The sequence below is a fragment of the Zalophus californianus genome, chromosome 12 (assembly GCF_009762305.2).
Source record: "Zalophus californianus isolate mZalCal1 chromosome 12, mZalCal1.pri.v2, whole genome shotgun sequence".
In the NCBI taxonomy this organism is placed as follows: domain Eukaryota; kingdom Metazoa; phylum Chordata; class Mammalia; order Carnivora; family Otariidae; genus Zalophus; species Zalophus californianus.
The window spans coordinates 107,177,241-107,185,813 of NC_045606.1; positions in this window are offsets into that span (position 1 = coordinate 107,177,241).

Genomic DNA, 8,573 nt, shown 5'->3' on the forward strand with positions numbered 1-8,573 from the left:
GCTATGCAACAAAGGACACACATTCAATAGAAATAAATCACGTAAGACCACCACCTGTTCTAGGGTTTCAGCATGATTGTGACCAAACCATTTTATAGAATCTCCTTACTGGAAGGCACAATACTCTGAAACTTTAAGATTACAGAGTATTTTACATGCAATAGGAAATAATAACTGGAATGGTATCTCAGACTCTGCATGAGATAGCTCTGTTCCTGTTGCAAAGCAGAAGGATGTGTATTTTGATACTGATGTTTCATCTCTGGCCCACGTTATTGTGAATGTATCCATTCTGTGCAGAACCGCAGCTGCTTCCCAGGCCATGTTGGGTGGAGAATCACTGTTCTAGCCCCACACGGCCTCACATGTCTGTCTGGATTCTTCTAGACACTGGAATTGGTGAAAACTACAGGGAGTGGGGGAAGAGATACTGTGTCTTGTTTTCCTGACTTTGGGTTTTGTTTCTGTATCGTCTCTTCTCAGCTATCATATGTTTCCACTGAGATCTCATAGTGAGTTGCCAAATTTGAAATGCATTAACCAGTTGTCTGCATCTGGACCAGTCAAGCAGTGGCTGTAGTTTGATGAAGTTATGTGTGCATGTAAAATATATACATATATACATATATACAAGTATGTGCATGAAATGTATATCTTCGTACTTTTTGATACAATGTACTCATTTGTTAATTTTTAATCATATTTGACATAAGTCAAAGGTTTGTTGCAAAGCTTTATATTTAAGAACAGTGTTAAAAAAAAAACCCAAAAAGAAGTCCCAACCATGCAACACAACTGGGACCTGCTTTAAAACAATCCTGTGATTGACGAGTTTGCTGCCTGAGTAATACTGATCACCCAGACTTTGGATTCTGCTATTGTTTCTACAATGACATTTGGTATGAATCAAAGTCCTTGGATTAAAATAAAACTTAGCAAAAAATCAAAACAAACCCCACCATGCTGCTGGGTGATGTATGCAAGAGGTGTGGGAGTCAGCAACCTGTGCGTCCTCAGGAGGCAGGGCCACCTCCATGGGCGTGTGGGCAGGAGTGCAGAGCTGAGCAGCTCTCTGGAGAAAATAACCCCCTAAAACTGATTTGGGCCTGTTCATGATGCAAGTGTGGATCAGCCTGAGAATCTGGGTGGGGTTGGGGTGAGGGTCATGGGTTGGGGTCAGGGCCAGGGTCTGGATCGGGGTTAGGTTTAAGCATAATTGGCTTTCTTCCCCCTCCTCCAACTCCCTGGGCCTCCAGGGTAGACAGGACTCACCCAGGGTCACACACGAGTCAGAGGTGAGCTGGAGCTTTGGTTTTCAGCCCTTCACTCCTGGGCTCAGACAGAAGAAAAGTGAAATGTCCACCTGATTCCTGACAGTTTGAGATCCAACTCATCCCCAGTCAGGGGTTATAGGGGGACTCAGAGGTTATAAAGGGTTCTTCTGCCTTCCCACCTGGGAAGGGTGCTGCTGGCCCCACTCTGCCTGGGCAGCCGCAAGTTCCAGCATGGCCCCACCCCACGAGGGCACTCTGTAGACATGAATGGATTCATATAGGACTGACTGCCATGGCCTGCCCGCCCCCATGTACAGCCTTCTTCGGGCTGTTGGGGACCCCCCCCGGCGCTGGCTAGATCCTTCATCCCATCTGAGTGATCGGCAGGAAACAGGCAGTAGACAGGACAGCCCTTGGCCTCTGACCATCCAGGGAGCCATCTGTGGCCCTCCAGCTCAGGCCAGAAAGGGTCCTGATAACCCCCACAGCCATTACTGAGCTGACTGTGCTCCTGGCAGTGTAACAGGCCCATGGGCAGTGTAGACAGCCCCACAGGATGTTTCCATTCCCAACGTCTGTGTGGTTGAGACAAGGGCTTCCTCCTTCACAGTCTCTTAACCCTCCAAGTGTTGGATGTGGCCCTGTCCACAGCAGCCATACAGCCATTCGGCAGACTGACCCTGCAGTCCTTTGGCCTCCCGATTGTGATGTAAACCTTTGACATACGTATTTGTTAAGAATTAAGGTTATGGGAGTAACTGTGCCTCCCAGCAGGCAGTTTCTCAGTGAGGCTGCCTGGTTTCAGAGAGTCACATGCATGATTCAGGGACTGTGGCCTCCAGAAAGTCTGCCATGTGTGGATTTGTGGTGTGGAATAATCCTTGAGCCTCCCACTGTTTCAATGAGCGATACTTTCCTTATCATCCTCACATTTGCTCTCTGTTCTTCATAAAGGAGAGAGAAGAGACTGGAGAATGAGCCAGTTTGTTCTTTGGGGAGGAGCGATTAATGTGGGGGGCAGGTGTGACTCCGGGGCTCCTTCCTCCCAGGGAGAAGAGTGAGGTCTGTGTGCCTTCCAGTCTCTGAGATGTGAGGACCCAATATCCAAGGCAGGAGCCTTGAGTTTCCTACCAACAGCAAAGTTGCTTTTTCAGCAAGTAGGAGAGCGCCTTGCCGTCATGGGAAAATAGCAAGAGCACTGGATGGGCGGCTGCAGCCCGTGACCCTAACGAAGTGACCCCTTCCTTCCTTGGGCTTCAGATTCCAAAGCCGTGCAGTCAGTCACCAGTGATGCGGAATCTGCTGCTTTCCCAGCCTGGCATCTCTTCTCATGTCCAAGTCCAGCATCTCAGCTTGCCTTTGGGAACCCCATGTCACCTGCCTACCATCCAGACAGTTCCAGAGGGCAGACCCCACTTTCCACCCACTTCAGAGATGCGTGTATGATCCAAGTCTACCCAACCCCTTGCTCTATTTTCTGGGTGCTCTGATGGCTTCAAGGATGAGAGTGTGACCCAAGCCGGGCCAAAGACAGTTAAAGCCATGACTTTTCATGGAACCCAAGGGAAAGAGAAACCCTTCCCAGTAGAATGGATGGTGAGTGGGTGTCAGCCTGGAGTTGTGGGAGGACCCAGATGCAGTGAGAGAGACTGTGCCTATGAATGGGGCCACCCCAGAGCGCTTAGCAGGATGGAGTGTTGGAGTGTGTCTAGGTCACACTGTGAGAGTGTGAGCCTTTGGGCCTGCCAGGTCCAAACCCACTCTTGTCTCTTGCAAGTATTAAGGTATTTCTACCATTAAAAAATATTAACTTCTGTTACTTTAGTAAGTGTGTCCAGTCCCTTGCCATCCAAAAAAGAACTGGGTGACACATCAGGATCCACAATCCCTGAGACTCCCCGTGCACAGTGTCCTCGCTGAGCAGGGTATGGCTGGGGGAGAGGAAGACAGTGAGTGGGGTCGGGTCTAAGGGCAGCTCCAGAACACTTCTGTCCCTGTTCCTTTTCTGTCCTAGGAGAGGAAAACCCCAGAACAGTGAGAGGAGAACCAGCAGGAGGATGAGGCCCTGGATGGCTAATTGGTCTGCCTGTTTTTTCCTTATTTCAGGGTCCATTTTATTATTGTGCATTTTTATTAGGAAATCACCCATTTCCTCTAGACTTCCAGTCCGATGCAATAGGTTTCCCTTATTTGACCTTTAATGTCTGTTTTTTTTTATAAAGATCTTATTTATTTATTTGACTGCGAGCGAGCGAGAGAGAGAGCACAAGCAGGGTGAGCAGCAAGGGAGAGGGAGAAGCAGGCTCCCGCGGAGCAGGGGGCCCGACGTGGGGCTCGATCCCAGGACCCCGGGATCATGACCTGAGCCGAAGGCGGACGCTTAACTGACTGAGCCACCCAGGTGCCCCTAATTTCTCCTCTTTTTCTAGTTTTCTACAAAATTGTCACAATTAGTGAACAAATATTGATATGTTGTTTTTAGCGGGAGTCCGTATTTTATTCAGGTTCCCTCTGTTCTACCTTTTCTCGCTCCAGGATCCCATGCAGGGCACCACGTGACATGTGCTCATCATGTGTCTTTAGGCTCTCCTTGGCTGTGACACTTTCTCAGTCTTGCTTTGTTTCAGTGACCTTGGCAGTGTTGAGGAGGACCGGTCAGGCATTTTGTAGAAAGTCCCCCATTGGGATTTACTTGTTTTCCTCCTGATTAGACTGGGGTTATGGGTTTTGAGGAAGCAGATCAGGGAGGTAAAGTGCTTTGTCGTTACTTTACAACGAGGGAACACTTGTCACTGTCCATGTTAACGCTGGTCACCTGGCTGAGGCAGCATTGGTCAGGCTTCCCCACCAGGAAGTTACTCTTTCCCATGTGCAGGAAGACAACTGCCCTGAGCCCCCACTTTAGGAGAGGAGAGTTAGCTCCATTTACTTGATGAATGGTTATCTACATCTATTAGTTGGAATTCTTATAGGAGAGGTCTATGCAGTCCCGCTTATAAAAAGCTATGTAATTTGTTAATAAAAAGGCAACAAAGTAATTTAAAAGATCCCAGTCCCATTGGCTTCATTGACCAATTCATGAAACAGGCAGCATCCCATTTAGCAAAAAGAAAGGGGCTCCTTTGAGCTGCAGGGAGGGGAAGGATTTTAAAGGCAGAGAGGGCATTGAAAAAAAGAAATTACTAGAAAAGGATGCACTATTTTAGGCAATGTCCCCCTCCTAAGGGGAACAGAAGGGGCCATTCAGTTCATTTTCCAGGTTGACCGGTTAAAGTTTACGTGGAGGTGAGGGTGTGTGGAACTGCAGTTAGGTCAGGTAGTAAGTCTTGGTTTGCTGGCTTGGGTCTCCTGACGTAAGTGACTCCATTTTGGCCCTGTGGTTTCTTTTTAAAAAATCGTCTATTTGGGGGCACCTGGGTGTCTCAGTCAGTTAAGTGTCTACCTTCAGCTCAGGTCATGATCTCAGAGTCCTGGGATCGAGCCCCACGTCGGGCTCCCCGCTCAGTGGGGGGTCTGCTTCTCCCTCTCCCTCTGTCTCTCCCCTCTGCTTATGCACTCTCTCTCCCTCTCAAATAAATAAGTAAAAATCTTAAAAAGAATCATTTATTTTTACCAGCGTGGACACCAGGGTAGGTTATGTTCCAGCACCTCAGTGTTTGGTCGCTGGCTCATTCCTCCTTTGGTGATGGAGAGCACTTTCCATCGGCTCCTGCTTTCCATTGACATCATTCCATCTCTGTGGCTCTTTTCTTGGTACTTCCTTACTTTCTGATACGTCAAGATTATCCTGGCTCCTATACTTACTGTCCAAGTTCTAGCATCAGCAAGTTCTTTAAGGAGCTCTGGGTAGTAGAGAACGGTATTAAAGTCTTACACGGGGGAGCTAAATGTCCATGCTCAGCGGACAATGCAAGGCAATATATGCCTGTATTCCCACCTATGTCGACACACCTAATGATAAAGATTTCTGTGTGGAACCGTCTGCGTCCATATTAAGCTAAGGATGAGTTTATACTGATGTCTCCAACCTGGTCCGCCACCACATGGAGATTGTGATCTACTCCCTTTGCTGATCTGTAACTTCCTACTCTAACAGTGACAAACCGTGGCTCTCACCACCGGCCCTTTATTTAATTCATTGCTCCATTCCAGATTACAGATGTGGTGTTTTCAGAACTGTTAGCTACCACTCTGATGGCAGAGAACTTTATCAAATGGAGTCTACTGTGTACGTACAGTACATTTTTTCTTTAATCTACAGATTCCATTCATTTCCAAAGCTACTTAGGTCAGCACCTTTTGTCATACAACCTACAGTGAGGGTTTTTTCCCCCCATATGTTTCTAATACAGTTAGATTATGTGTCACGTTCTGTATTCCATTGAAGGGGAGGAAGAAATTTTCCTTTGTCCAAGGTTCTTATCGTGGGATGAGGAAAGAAATTGACATGAAACAGATAAGTGGGAGAAAAAAACCTAAAGTGCAATACTGTGCACATGGAGACCCAATAATGAACCTGAGGTCTAAAGAAATGACCAAGGAAGCCAGGTTTTATACTTTTTGGACAAAGAGTAACTACACCTGTGAAGAAATCACAGGACAAAGAAAACTTAACCTTGGGAGCTTCGATTAGTAAGGAATTCTAAACAAAATTTGGGCTGGGGTCATAAATTAGTAAAAAGTAACAAGGGTTGTTTATACAGCCTTATGGGCTCCAAATCTCCCATCTCTGGTGATGTCAAAATCTCTTTACCTCCTGGTATAGGGACACCTTCACATGGGAGATTGATTTCCTTTGCAGGGGGACAGAGGAGGGTCTAAGTGTCCTCATTGCATAGGCTGTCTCTTAAGTAACTGTTTAAATGATCTGTATGTCAAAGTGGCAGATTTGGGGCAGCCTGCCCTTGGCCCCCACACCATCCTGTGACACTCCCACATCCTAAACAACTTACTTTCTGTAGATTATTATTTACTCTTTGGGATGTAGAAATGTTTGTATTTTTTAAAGATTTTATTTTTAAGTAATCTCCACACCCAACATGGGGCCCGAATTCACAACCCCAAGATCAAGAGTTGCACGCTCCACCAAATGAGCCAGCCAGGTGCCCCAAAAGGTTTGGGTTTTGTCAAATGCTTAATGGCAGGTATAAATCATGAAAATATCATGGAATTCACTCCCAGATCCTTATATCATCTCTAGTTTTGCCTTTTCCAGAATCTCCTACAAATCGGGTCACTCAGTGTGCAGCCTTTTCAGACTGGATTCTTTCACTTAGAAAAATACATGTAACGTTCATCCATGTGATTGTATGGGGTGATGGTTCATTTCTTTTTATTGCTGAATAGATTAACAGGAGAAAAACAAGTCAAAGTTTAATATCATGCATATGTCCTGTATTCATGGGAGATACCCAGGAAAATGGTGTAATTCCTTGAAGTGGCCCAGCCCTCACCCTAAATGCTATCTTCAGCTAAAGACCAAAAGATTTTGGGTGGTGGGAAGGCCAGTTAAGGGATGTTATCAGGTGAGCACAGTAAACGAGGGTATGGTTGTTACACAGCTTTAAGTCTGTGCCTTCTCTTTTGGTAAGCGTTTCTTGAGATTTAGTAATTCTGTTCCTGATACAGAGGGAGACAGGCTTACAAATGGGGTGTTCCTTTATAAGTGTACATGTCACTCACCAAATGGCAACTTTTACCCAGTTTTCAGAGATTCTCCCATGTCTGGCGTTTCTTAAAATTAATCAGCCCAAATATCCCTTGTGCCAAAGAGGTATATTTTGCATGGCATATTCTGCTTCCTTCACATGGATGCACTTAGTTTGCTTATGGATTCACTAATGGAAGGACATCCTGGTTTCTTTAAGTTTGTAACCATTATGAATGGAGCTACCGTGCATAACTGCATGTGAGTTTTTGTTCGGAAATAGTTTTTCAAAGCAGTTGCTAAATACTAGAAGTGCAATTGTTGGATCTTAACATGAGACTAACTTAGGTTTGGAAAAAATGGCCAAAATGTCTTCTGAAGGGACAGTTGCTGCCATTCCTCACCTTCCAGCAATTGGTGTTCTTGTTTTTGGAGTTTAGTATTTGTGATAGGTGTGCAGTACTGGCTGTCTCACTGTTGTTTAAATTTGTACTTTCCTAATGATGATGTCAAACATAATTTTGTATGCTTATTTTGTATCTGAATATCTTCTTTGTCCAGGCATCTGTTCAGATCCTTACCCATTATCAATTAGGATGTTTGTTTCCTTATCATTGAGTTCTGATAGTCTTTTGTATTTTTTGAATACAAATCTTTTACCAGATTTGCGCTTTGCAAATATTTCCTCCCAGTTCGTGGCTTGTCTTTTAGTTTTCTGAGCAAGGTCTTTCACAGAGCAAAAGTTTTTTTTTTTTTAAGATTTTATTTATTTATTTGACAGAGAGAGACACAGCGAGAGAGGGAACACAAGCAGGGGGAGTGGGAGAGGGAACACAAGCAGGGGGAGTGGGAGAGGGAGAAGCGGGCTCCCTGCTGAGCAGGGAGCCCGATGTAGGGCTCGATCCCAGGACCCTGAGATCATGACCTGAGCCGAAGGCAGACGCTTAACGACTGAACCACCCAGGCGCCCCGCAAAAGTTTTAATTTTAGGAAGTTCATGTTATCAATTTTTTTCATTTGTGGATTGGCTTTTGGTGTTGTGTGTTAAAGCTCATCACTGAACCCAAGACCATGTGGATTTTCTTTTTTTTACTTTTTGTTTTTTGAAAGATTTTATTTATTTATTTGACAGAGAGAGAGAGAGAGAGAGAGAGCAAGCACAAGCAGGGGGAACAGCAGGCAGGGGAGAAGCAGGCTCCCTGCTGAGCAAGGAGCCCGACGGAGGGTTGATTCCAGGACCCTGGGATCACGACCTGAGCCGCAGGCAGCCGCTTCACCGACTGAGCCACCCAGGAGCCCCCTTTATTTTGATAGTTTTACATTTTAAATTTATGTACAATTTTAAATGAATTTTGGTGTAAGTTGTAAAGCCTGTGTCTGCATTTCACTTAATTCCGTACGGTTTCTAATTAATAGTTTCTATTTCTGGAGAAGTCAGGGGATAATTGGACTCCATTTCAGTTCGAATTTCCCAAATGTAATGGATTCAGCTGGACCCCAGAAGGGACAGGTGCGTCCACGCAACTGAGTGCACCGCATCCTGCACTGCCCCCACCTCCCGCCGGGAGGCGCCCGAGTCCCGCCCCGCGACCCGTGCGGGGCATGCGCGCTCAGCCCTCCTCCTCCGGGGCGAGGACAGGTGTTCCAAGGCC